The following is a 13,015-nucleotide window of genomic DNA, read 5'->3' as shown; positions in this document are numbered from 1 at the left end:
GGGCCTACCAAACATGATCTCGTAAGGGGTGAGTCCCAGGGTGTAAGGAGAGTTCCTCACCCGGTAAAGGGCATATGGAAGGAGAGCCACCCAATCCCCGCCAGTCTCCATGGTTAATTTGGTAAGGGTCTCTTTTAGAGTTCTATTCATTCTTTCTACCTGCCCTGAACTCTGGGGCCTGTAAGCACAATGCAATTTCCAATCCGCCCCTATGACTTTGGCTACTGCCTGTGTTACCTGCGAAATAAAGGCTGGCCCGTTGTCGGAGCCTATCATAGCAGGAAAACCATACCTGGGTAAGATGTCTTCCAGCAGCTTCTTGGCCACCGTCTGGGCCGTCTCATGCTTGGTTGGGTATGCCTCTACCCAGCCAGAAAAGGTTATGAATACTAAAAGATATTTATAACCATACTTCCCTGGTTTGACTTCAGTAAAATCAACCTCCCAGTGTGCTCCTGGTTTGGTGCCTCTGAGCCTGGTTCCTTGTCCACCTGACCCAGCTCTAGCATTTGTGAGTTGGCAGGTCTTACAGGAGGTTATAATTTGATTGATTTTGGAGTCTTGTTGGTGGATCTTGATTTTGGCATGCTGAATTAAGTCCTTTAACTTCCGGGCTCCCAAGTGGGTGGACCGATGCATGCGTTCTAATACTGTGACCCCAAGCCAGTCCGGTAGTATGAGTTTCCCATCTGAGGTGTACCACCATCCTTTCACTTCCTTAGCGAGGAGGAGTTTTCTGATCTGCTGCAGCTCTTCCTGAGAGTATTTAGGCTGATCTGGTAGAACTGGGTCCCCGGGGTCTGGTAGTTGTATGGCCATTGCAGGGACCGAGGTGAAGGCCGCTGCCTTGGCTGCCTGATCAGCCTTTTGGTTACCTTTTGCTACTGGGTCATCTGCCTTCTGGTGCCCTTGACAGTGGATAATGGCTAGCTTCGCGGGAAGCCATAGGGCCGCAAGCAGGTCGAGAATCTCCTGTTTGTTTTTCACTGTTGGTCCTTCTGCTGTCAACAGCCCTCTTTCCTCGTAAATCGCCCCGTGAACATGAGCCGTAGCAAATGCATAACGGCTGTCTGTGTAAATGTTGAGCCGTTTCCCCGCCCCCAGTGTCAGTGCCTTGGTGAGAGCAATGAGTTCTGCTCGCTGGGCTGATGTCCCAGGGGGCAGTGCTTCTGCCCACATAGTGTCTGTGTCGGTGACCACCGCTGCACCCGCGTACCTGCATCCGTCCCGCACGAAGCTGCTTCCATCCGTGAACCAGGTGGCCTCTGCATCAGGGAGGGGCCGGTCGGTCAAGTCCTTCCGAAGTCCATGTACCTGCTCCAGGATCCCCGCACAGTCGTGCAGCGGGGCATCTAGGTCGGGGTCAGGCAGCAGGGTAGCGGGGTTGAGAGCTGCGCTGGGATGGAACCGCACTCTAGGAGGGTTGAGCAATAAGCTCTGATAGTGGGTCATGCGTGCATTGCTCATCCATCGGTCAGGAGGCTGTTTTAGGACTCCCTCAATGGCATGCAGGGTTGTTATCCAGATTTCCTGTCCCAGGGTCAATTTGTCGGCATCCTTAACTAAGAGCGCGGTTGCTGCAATGATTCTTAGGCACGGTGGCCAGCCAGCGGCCACGGGGTCCAGCTTTTTGGACAAATACGCTACCGGGCGGCTCCAGGGGCCTAAAGCCTGAGTTAAAACCCCTTTTGCTATTCCCTTGCGCTCGTCTACAAAGAGGCGGAAGGGTTTTGTAATGTCTGGCAGGCCCAGGGCTGGAGCAGCCAAAAGAGCTCTCTTTATCTGATTAAAGGCAATTTCCTCTGTCTCAGTCCATTCAAAGGCCTTTCCCTCTTTGGTAGCTTCATATAGGGGCCTGGCGATCTCTGCAAAACTTGGGATCCAGAGGCGGCAATAGCCAGCTGATCCTAGGAATTCCCTTACTTCCCTCCGGGTGGTGGGAATAGGGATTTTCAGGACTGTCTCCTTCAGAGCATCCGAAAACCTCCGCTGTCCGCCCTCCAGTATGTACCCCAGGTAACTCACCCTTTCTTGGCATATCTGAGCTTTCTTCGCAGAGGCCCGGTACCCTAAGGTCCCTAGGGTGGTTAACAAGTCTTTGGTCCCTTGCTCACAGTCCTTGGCAGTGTCTGCAGCAACCAGGATGTCATCTACATACTGAAGGAGGGTGAGACTGGGGTGTTCTCTCCTGTACTCACCGAGATCCTCGTGCAGTGCCTCGTCAAAGATGGTGGGCGAATTCTTGAACCCTTGGGGTAACCGCGTCCAGGTTAATTGTCCACTGTAGCCGCCCTCTGGATCGTGCCATTCGAAGGCGAACAGGGGTTGGCTTTGAGGCGCGAGCGGCAGGCTGAAAAAAGCATCCTTCAAATCCAATACAGTGTACCACACTCTAGTGGGTGTTGAAGAGCTTAGGAGAGTGTACGGGTTAGGAACGGTTGGGTGTATATCCATAACTCTTTTATTTACTTCTCGGAGGTCCTGGACTGGTCGGAAGTCATTCGTGTGGGGCTTTCTGACTGGCAGGAGGGGGGTGTTCCAGGCAGATTGGCATGGAACCAGTATCCCTAGGCTTCGCAGTCTTCGGATATGAGGCTGAATCCCCTTCCGGGCCTCCTGGGGCATTGGATACTGTTGGACTCTTATCGGACTTTCCCCTGGTTTTAACTCTACCAGGGTTGGGGCCCTGTGAGCGGCCAGTCCTACTCCCCCCGTCTCTGCCCAGGCAGTGGGGAATTCTTGTAGCCATCTGTCCATATTGTTCTCTCCTGGGGGCGCCCCCTGGTGGAGGCGATATTCATCCTCCAGTCTCAGAGTCAGAACCTGGATGGGATGGCCTTTGCCATCAGTGACCTGGGGCCCCCCTTGTCTGAAAGTTATTTGGGCTCCGATCTTGGTCAGCAAGTCCCGTCCTAATAGGGGGTAGGGGCACTCCGGTATTACCATGAAGGAATGGGATACCCAGCCCGTTCCTAGATCTACTGTTCTTCGGGTAGTCCATGAATACTGGCTTATGCCAGTTGCCCCTTGCACCCAGGACTTCTTGCTGGCTAGCTTCCCTTGAGGTGTGCGTAGGACTGAATGTTGTGCCCCAGTGTCGACAAGGAAGTTAACAGGCGTCCCCTCCACTCTAAGAGTTACCCTGGGCTCGGGGAGGGGGTCCGAACCCCGACTCTCCTAATCACTCAGTCCTCCCAGCTCCAAGACCTCCACCCGATCTGTCTTGTTTCCTTTTTGACCGGCCTTCTTTGGGCATTCCCGGGCCCAGTGTCCTATCTCTTTGCAGTAAGCACACTGATTCCGCTGTAGCTTCTTCTTCCCGCCCCGGGCGGTCCCCTTACCTCCCTCTTGGTCATCGGCGAGCTGGCGAAGGTGGCGGGTCCGCTCCTCAGGGTTCTCCGTGGTGGTGGCCAGCAGAATCTTGGCCAGGTTTCGGGTCTGCTTGTCACTGGCAGCCACCATGGCACGGGCTTGCCTATCCTCAGGAGATTCTCGGTTGTTATATACCTTTTCAGCCACCTCCAACAAGTCCCGAAAACTCTTTTCCCCTAATCTATCTATCCTCTGCAGTTTCTTTCTAATGTCTGTGGCTGACTGGTTTATAAAGCTCATGACCACAGCCGCCTTATTTTCAGGAGCTTCTGGATCCATGGGGGTAAAGGTGCGATACGCCTCCATGATCCGTTCTAGAAAGGCAGCTGGAGATTCATCCCTTTCCTGTTGTACGTTCCCTACCTTGGTCAAATTGGTAGGCTTCCTAGCAGCCATACAAAGACCCCCCCATCAGAGTCTGACGGTAGATTTTGAGCCTCTCCTTACCTTCTGCCGTGTTGAAGTCCCATTCAGGCCTGGTTAAGGGGAAAGAGACATCTATCTGGGCCTGGTTGGTAGTTGGATTCCCATCTACACCGGGAACCACCTTCCGGGCTTCATTCAGGATTCTCTCTCTCTCTCCTCCGTTGTGAACAGGACCTGCAAAAGCTGCTGGCAATCGTCCCATGTGGGCTGGTGGGTGAAGAGAACAGAATCTAGCAAGTCAATAAGCCCCCCTGGTTTCTCGGAGAACTTAGGGTTCTGCGCCTTCCAGTTGTAAAGATCGCTAGTTGAGAAAGGCCAATAAAAATAAGGTTGATTGCCGTCCGCATCTGGGGGTCCGGCAGCCCGTAAGGGCAGGGTCTTGATAATGGAATCGGGTGCAGCGACTGACAGCTCCCGCTGTGCTCTCAGGCGGGTGAGGGGCGGACCTCCCATCGGAACCACGGCCATTCCCGGAACTCCCACACCCGCACCCGGAACCGGAACTGCGCTCCCTGCCACACCCGGAACCGGAACTGCATCAGCTTCCCGCGACGGGGCAGGATCTAATCTCTCAGGAGTCCTGGGAAGCTGATATGGGGGAGGAAAGATTAACTCTTCTTCATTACCCCCCTGCAAAACTGGGTAGAGGGGAGCTGGAGCCGACGGCAGGGTGGTTTTTTTCTCCTCCTTCTCCTTTTCTGCATCCTGCAAGGCAAGTATGGGTGCCGGCTCAGGAGGGCGTGGAGCCAGGAAGGGCTTGAGCCAGGAGGGAGGGTCCTCCACGAGGTCCTGCCAAGTAATAATGTAAGGGAGTTGATTGGGATGACCCCCCTTCGGCCGAGATACGACTTCCCTGACCCGGCGAATGGTGGGGAGGTCGAACGTCCCCTCCGGCGGCCACCCGGCATTGAGAGCCGGCCACTTGCTGGAACAGAAAGTCTGCCATTGACCCTTCTTCACTTCTGCACTGAGGTTGTTAGCCCTTCCCTTAACCTCTTTAAAATGATCAACCATAATGCTTAAAGGAGTAGTTTGAGTCTGTCCCATAGCGTCCGTCCAGTGAGTCCACAAAATCAAACAAAAGAACAAAGACACCTAAGAACAGCCTTTTGACCCCGCGGAAGAAAAACTGAAAAAGCCAGATGGGGGCTTTTACACCCCGCCAGATGGAGGTGCAAGGCGTCCCTTGCCTCCTCCTGCCCGAGACCCGCCTGTGCGTCCACTTAGATCTTTATCAGGCCAGATTACAGAAGCGAGCTCGCATAAGACAGAACAGATAACACATAGACACTTACCGCGGACAGCAGACTCTCGGAGTGGGGTCCCTCGTGGGTTTTTCTGGGGGATTCCGGACAAGCCCCCAAAATGTTATGCCCAGAGCTCGGGGTCCCCAATAATCCACCACCAGGGAGCCTCCTCCGATGCAAAAGCAACGAGTCTTTATTGATCAATTCTAGAATTGGCTCCCAGCCTCTATCCGGCACAGCGGTGAGGCGAGAGACCGTGTCCCAGGAGAACAAAGGTTATATAGGGCTAGCTATTTGGGGTGGGCTTTAGGGGTGGCGTGAGTTACAGAGATTGGTCAGGGTTTTACAGCATAAGGGTCAGGAAGTGACCATCACATTCTGAAGGTTGGAGCCGTCCTCCACTATAGCCTTATTAGGACCTTAGCTACATTACTGGAGCTTCATTGGTCCACTCAGGTGGGTGGTTGGGAGAGTTTAGGACAATACCAGCATTCTTGTGGTCACTCTCGGGGGGGGGGGGGGCGGCTTGGGCTGGCTGAGGGCCCAGCCTTGCAAGACAAGATAGAGGAGAGGGAGAAGAGTATGTCCCTGCTTTGTCCTTGAAGAGGGAGGAGGGTGCATTTCTGCTTAGTTCTGCTTAGTTCTTTCAAGTTCTGTTCTGTCCCTTCAAGTTCACCACCGCTCACTCGGCCAGAACCTTAGGGGAGGAGAGCTAACCACAGCTCACTCAGCCAAAGGCGAGGGGAAGTCAGTTGACCACATCTCACTGGCCAGAAGCTGCGGGGAGGTCAGTTCTCCACCACTCACTCAGCCAAACGCAAGGGGAGGTCAGTTCACCACCACTCACCGGCCAAACGCGAGGGCAGGTCAATTTACCTCTGTTCACTGGCCAGAACCTGAGGGGAGGACAATTAACCACAGCTCAGTTGGCCAAACGCGAGGGGAAGTCAGTTCACCACCGCTCACCGACCAGAACCTGAGAGGTCACTTCACCACCGCTCACTTGGCCAAACGTGAGGGGAGGTCAGTTCACCACCGCTCACCGGCCAGAATCTGAGGGGAGGATAGTTCACCACTGCTCTCTTGGCCAGAACGCGAGGAGAGGACCGTTCACCACAGTTTATTCAGCCAGAGTGCAAGGGGGATAGTTCACTCTAGTTGAGCAGGAATGGAGGACAGTGCTCCACAGTTCACCCGTCCAGAGCACTAGGGGAAGACGGTTCAACAGGACAGAGCCTAAAAAAGGACGACAGTTCATCTGGCCAGAGCCCAAAGATTAGGACAGTTCATTCGGCCAGAGCCCAAGAGAGGAGGACAGTTCATTCAGCCATGGTTTGAGAGGAGGACAGTTGTCGGGCCAGAGTACAAGAGAGGACCACCGTTCAGCCAGCCAGCATTGCCGCCAGGAATTCCATCCCCTTAGCCAGCATGGAAGGAAGGACCACAAGTCCTTCATGCAGTCTAGAATCAAGCACTGCCATCTCAAGCCCCGACCTCCAGCCTGACCCTGGGGGCTCACCCACCGCCCTCAGCAACAGTATCACCAGTCGCGGTGGTGGAGCCCCAGAAGGAGCCACTAATGTAAACAGCCTTCAAGATGTGTAGCCTTTTAGGGGCACCCCAGCCTCTGCCTCTGGCCGCAGGCAAGGCTGGCTAAAGTGGTGGTTAGAAGGTTCTTCAGATTTTTCTTACAATTCCTATGCTGTACGCCACCCACCGATAAGCCATGTATCAAAAGAACAAGAGTGAAGTCAAAATAATGTTTTTGCAATAGTGGCAGCCAAAGCAGGACCACGGCCAAAGATGCTGGGGCAATCAGGCAGCACTCACTTCATTTGCAATGTTGAACTTTAAAGATGCTGAGCTCCAGGGAGGCGGGCCACGTGGCGTGGGACAAGAGCCAGAGGCTAGATGCAAACAGCTGTGGTCAGAGCTGTGCCAGAAATACACGCTGTGTGTGCAAGGTGAGAGGGCTTGTTCCAGTGGACCATGGAGGTGTGCAAACTGGGAGGCGTTGTCTGCATGGGATTCACCTCAGGACAGTATCCGGCATCTCCATCCATGACCTTCAGGAGCATCTTATCCAAAATGCCTTCTGAGCTTGGAGGACTGCCTGGAGCCCCCTGGGGGTCAAGAGGAGAAGCTGCCTCCCTGTGAGTCCCGCCCCTAGGCCCCCACTGGAATGAAACTTCAGAGACTGGACTGCTTTTCCTGGGCCCTCCTCCCTCCCCTGCTCTCCTTTGCTCCCATGTTTTTGGGGGTTCTTATTTAAGTATTTGATTCTTTCAAGTTTTGTAATAAACTTGATTTCTAGAAAGATGTATTGGATACTCTGTTTTTCATCCTCTGCACAGAACTGGGCATGTGCATCCTCTGGTTTGAGAAGCATGCGGTGATGTAGTGCTGGGACTTTATGAGGGAACTCCAACAGTAACCAACGTGGTTCCGCAGGGAAAAGGCCAGCATCCAGCATGCTGGACGGGCTCCAGACACCAGGGCACAGCAGTGGGTGAAGCAGGCAGAGGCTTCCATTCTCATGCAGCTGATGGTCTGGGTGCTCTATGACCTCAGCAGGAATCATCTCTGCTGACCTCTTGGCTTTGCTCACTTCCCTCTGTGCTGGTGTCATTCTTAGGTGGGCTTTCCCTTCATTTAAGTCAGACTTTTATAACACTGAAGGAACAGTGCTCCCGGTAGAGGGAGCCGCAAAGCTTAAGAGAGAGCTCAAGTGGGAAAGAACTTGGCTTTTTTCAAGGCCGCCAAAGCGGAGGGAGCCAGTGTGAGAACAGCAGGAGTTGTAGCTGCAGACGAAGGGCAGAGCTTGTGGACCATGGGAAGGAGCGTGAAGTTTATTCTGAAAACAGTGTTCAACCCATGGAGGGTTTTAAGCTAGGAAGTAACATGATCCGATTATGTTTTAAAACTACTAAATTGTGGAATATCTTTCCTTTGCAATCACCTTTATCTCTTCGTATTACGTGATTCACGAGGCAGGGCAGGTTTTCTTAGAATCACTGAAACAATGTGAGTTGGAAACTGTATGTATTCTCCCCACTTTTATCCTTTCCACATCAGTTCCCTGGACATGGAGAGACACAAATGAATACATTGTATTAAAAGGGAAAGAGCTACCTGCCTCTGTGGAGCTGATTCATTGTCTGGTATCACTGATGAGCTGATCTGCTTGCCCTTTTCCCTGAGGAACCTGGTGGTCCTCTGATTCATCTGCCCTCCTTCCCTGTGATCCCAGCAGCTGATGGTGTAGACCAGGGGTGGGCAAACTTTTTGACTCGAGGGCCACAATGGGTTCTTAAACTGGACCGGAGGGCCGGAACAAAAGCATGGATGGAGTGTTGTGTGAACTAATATAAATTCAAAGTAAACATCATTACATAAAAGGGTACGGTCTTTTTTTTTTTTTTTTAGTTTTATTCATTTCAAACGGGCCGGACCCGGCCCATTCGGCTGTTCTATCCGGCCCTTGCTCTCCCCTCCGCTCCTTCACCAGCAGCAGTGTTAACATGGCAACATCGGGAAACACGGCCGCAGCTCCTCCTTCTGAGTCGAGTTTAAGAACCCACTGTGGCCCTCGAGTCAGAAAGTTTGCCCACCCCTGGTGTAGACCTCTGTGTGACTTTCATCACTTTTGTTGTCATTAAGTGGTTCCTCATCCCTCCTTGCCCTGGTCTTCCATCCCTGAGGCCTTGGGGGCTGGGAACTATCTTACTCATCTTTGTATTTCCAGTCATTATCACAGAGCCAGGTCCAGAGTCGGTGCTCAGAAAATGATGAACAGGTGAATGATCAACCTGGTGACTATATAGTGAATTGTCCCAAATGAGGACACACTGGCGTGTGATTAATGATTTTGCTAGGACAACAGTGTAAAGTTGGACTGGGACTTTCTGGGATGTATAGTCACCTCGGTAATTGTAAATAATTATGAACAAAATTATGAACTCTGCAGTTCTGGAGATCTCTTAGAAGGCATTACTACTTGATTTTCCCAAGCTGGTTTAGAGAAATAGTTGCCAACGTGAGGGAGACATAATAGCATAGGAAGTGTGTGTGTTTAATCCTCACCCAAGGATTTTTTGTAAAAAATTGATTTTATAGAGAGAGGAAAGGAGAGAGAGAAACATCAATGTGAGAGAGAAACATTGATTGGTTGCTTCCTGTGCCTGCCTAACTGGGAATGGAACCCACAACCTAGGTATGTGCCCTGACCAAAAATCGAACCCACAACCTTGTGTGTGTGTGTGTGTGTGTGTGTGTGTGTGTATAGGGTGACACTCCAACCAACTGAGCCTCCTGGCCAGGGAAAAATAGGAAATGTTTTACCTTCACTTATTCCTTCTCTAATGTTCTTCCTTTCTTTCTGGAGATCTGAGTCTTTGTCTTATAATTTTCCTTTTCTCTAAAGAATTTCTTTTAACATTTCTTATGTTAAAGGAAGGTCTACTGCTAGTAAATTCAGTTTTTGTTTGCTCAAGAAAGTATTTCTCCTTTACTTTTTGAAGGATAATTCTGTAGGATACAGAATTCTAGTTTGGTGGGGTTTTTTTTCTTTTCTCAGCAGTAAATATTCCACCCCATTCTCTTCTTGTTTGAATGGTTTTTAAGGGTGTCACATTTAATTCTTATTTTTCTTCCTTTATAAGCAAGGTGTTCCTCCCTTCCCTCCCCCAGCTTCTTTCACAAATGTTTCTTTATCTTTGATTTTCTTTAGTTTGAATATGATACAGTATACATAGGTATAGTTTTGGGGACATTTACCATGCTTGGTGGTCTCAGAGCTTCCTGGACTTGTGGTTTGATGTCTGACATTAATCTGAGGCAAGTTCTCAGTCATTATTGCTTCATATATCATTTCTGTTCATTTCTCTCTTTTCCTTTTGGTATCCCTGTTCTATGTATGTAACACTTTTTGTTGTTGTTTTACAATTCTTGGATATTCTGTCCTTTCTTTTTCAATCTTTTTTCAATCTTTGCTTTTTTCAGTTTTGGAAGTTTCCATGGACATATCTTCAAACTCAAGATTTTTCATGAGCCATATCCAGTTTTGTAATAAGCCCATAAAAGGAACTCCACTTTTCTGTTACAATATATTTGATCTCCAGTATTTCTTTTTGATTTTCTTAAAATTTCCTTCTCTCTGCTTACATTACCCATTTTTTCTTTCATGTATCTTTCTGTTAGAGCTCTTAGCATAGAAATCATAGTTTTAAAAATATTTCTCATCTTATAATTCCAGAATTCCTGCTCTATCTGACTCTGGTTCTGATTGTTGTTTGGTCTCTTCAAACTATGTTTTTGTATTTTAATGTCCCTTGACAATTTTCCCTTGATAGTCAGACATGATGTTCTGAATAAAAGAAACTGTGATAAATAGGCCTTTAGTGTATAGGTGGGAAGGTGTAAGGGGAGTCCTACAGTCTTATGAGTAGGTCACAATCTCTTAGTGAACCTGTCCTTGAACTTTGATCTTCACAGTGCTTCTTAGATTATTTTCCCCCTTATGTGGGAGGATGATCAGAGGGTCTGTGTTGTGCATTTTCCTTCCCTTAGGTCACTCGGGCTCTGATAAAATCTCAATAGTTTAGGCTCCAGGAAATTAGTTTTTCTCTTGGGCAGTCCTTGTTAGAACAGAATGCTCTGGCATATTTTAAATTGGTTATTTTTTTCCTAAACACTGCCCCCTCTCCCACCCCTTTCCAGCTGGAAACATGACAGGATTTTTCTCCCACCTTCACTGTGAGAACCTGGCAGGGTTCTGAAGGTAAAACTGACTGGCCCCCTCTGGAGTCTTTAACTCTCAGATTCATCTACAATGAACCTTCAGTGATTCACCTGTTATGATCAGCACTGTTTCTGCAGAGGTCTCTCCTTGTGGGTTTCTATCCCAGGAAGTTTGATGTTCGGTATCTGCTTGTTCATGTCTTCAGTTTGGGGCAGTGGTTTGTCCTATGACCTTACTTCTCTGATGGCTCTAAGACGAGTTGTTAATATTTCATGTTGTCCAGCTTTTTACTTGTTAGCACCGAGTGACGCCTTCCAACTCCTCATATGCAAGAAACTGGAAGTCAGATGAGGGCCTTGTAGCATTAAAATGAGTACAGTGCTGGGCAACCAGGGTGGTTTGGGACTCTACTTGGGAGTACAGAAATCTGGGATCTTGTCTTGGCTCTGGTGAACCCCTTTGTCTTAGAGCTTCAGTTTCCTTTTTTATGAAAAGAGAGAGGGTTGACTATGGGCTTCTTTCCAGCTACCTTTTCATTGCACAGGATCTGATTTCCTTTATGCTGGGTGGTGTTAAGGAATGGCATCTGGATTTAAAATAATGGAGCCTCCTATCTGGGAGATGAAACATAAATTATCTTGTTAATCATTTTGTTTTCTTTTGACTTGGGATAATCTTGGCTTGGAAGGCACAGTGACCTGTGCTCTCAGAGAAAGGGCTCCCTGCTGCTTTCACCCATTGTGATGTTTGTTATGCAGCAGGGAGTTTTCTTCCCTGTACACCACGCGTTGGACAACAGAATGATCCTTGCTAAAGATAGAAATATGATATTCCGTTCCTTTTGGTTGACTTTCACTTAAAGCAGTGGTTCTCAACCTTCTGGCTTGTAATAAAAATCCTCTTGCTTTTGCATCAAGTTTCGGTCTCCGCGTTTGACTTGGGGTCGTCGCCCCCTCCGTCGGACTCACCGGGGGTCTTGGGACCTTACACAGCCAAGGTTGAGAACCACTGCTCCGAAGGGCTGGTATTGGATATAAAAAGCAGTTTGTCCTTCCCTGCGTTTCTCTTCCTTCCATTTATCTTTTTTTCTTTTCTTTTTTTTTCCTTCTATTTATCTTAAAGGATCCCTATTTGGTGGTAAAATGGAATCAGTACAAAGAAAGACCGGAAAGAAGAACGGACACGACTAGTTTTGTCCTTCGCGCCACCCCGTAGTTTGCGGCCGCCGCCGGGGACGCGCGCGTTTTTGAAAGCCCGGCGGGTTCCAGTCTCAACGACCGTAGCAGGAGGTGTGCTCGGCCGGCGCGACGCGGAAGTAGCCGCGGGGTCCTGTTGGCGGCCCCTCGGGACCAGTTTTTGAGGTAACGTTGGCCGGGGCCTCTCGTCCGCCGGCTCCTCTTCCACCTGGAGCGCGAGCGCCGCGCCGCCCGGGTAAGTGGGTGTGGGGGGCCCTTTCCGCGCGGGCCCGGGTGCCTGGTCGAGCGTTGGCGTAACAGCTCGCGGCCTCGCAGGAAAGTTGAAGACGCTGGAAAGCGGGCGTTAAACTGGGAATTCTCTTAGGATCCTTTCCTGCGACCCAGACCCCAGAATCACGGGGTAGGATGGGGATTTGGTGGGAGAAGTTGTTCTTTCTCGAAGCGAAGCCCGGCCGTCTGCCCTGGTGGTGGCAGCTCCGTGGGCGGGTACGTCGGTCAGGCAGGTGGGGGAGCCCCGGCCTGGCCAGCTGCAGTGGGTCCCGGAGGGCTCGCGGGGAGGCCCCCCTCCAGGCCGGTGTTGGCGGTGCACCAGATCCGAACACCAGGCCGGATGCCGGGTGGGAACTGTCGTCTCGATTTCCGCTCTGCAGGGAGTTAGAGCCGGTGAAGGGTCTGTGGCCGGGACGGGGGGGGGCTGGAGTTGGAGGGAGAAGGGCGAAGCACAGTTCCCTGCTTCGAACCCCGCAACTAACGTCGTCCCCGGCTTCCAGGTGAGCTGACGGCGCAGGTGGAGGGAGGATGTAAACCACCGGCCTCTGTGAACTCCCGGACTAGGGAGTGAACGGGCTGTGCCGCCGTCCCCAGGAGTCCTCCAGAGGGCGCCCCGGGTGCGGGCCCTCGGGCATGATCCGATCAGAACTTGCGCCCCGCGCGCGCCCCCCCGCGGAGCTCCTGTGGGCTTATCTACACTTAGCGGCGCCGCGGTGTCTCTCTTTAGCCAGATGGTGGCTGACAAGTGAATGGAAAGGGGATCT

This window comes from Myotis nattereri (assembly GCF_964212035.1).
Source record: "Myotis nattereri genome assembly, chromosome: 5".
Taxonomy (NCBI): domain Eukaryota; kingdom Metazoa; phylum Chordata; class Mammalia; order Chiroptera; family Vespertilionidae; genus Myotis; species Myotis nattereri.
The sequence above is the reverse complement of the archived record's forward strand: the minus strand, read 5'-3'. Positions refer to the sequence as shown.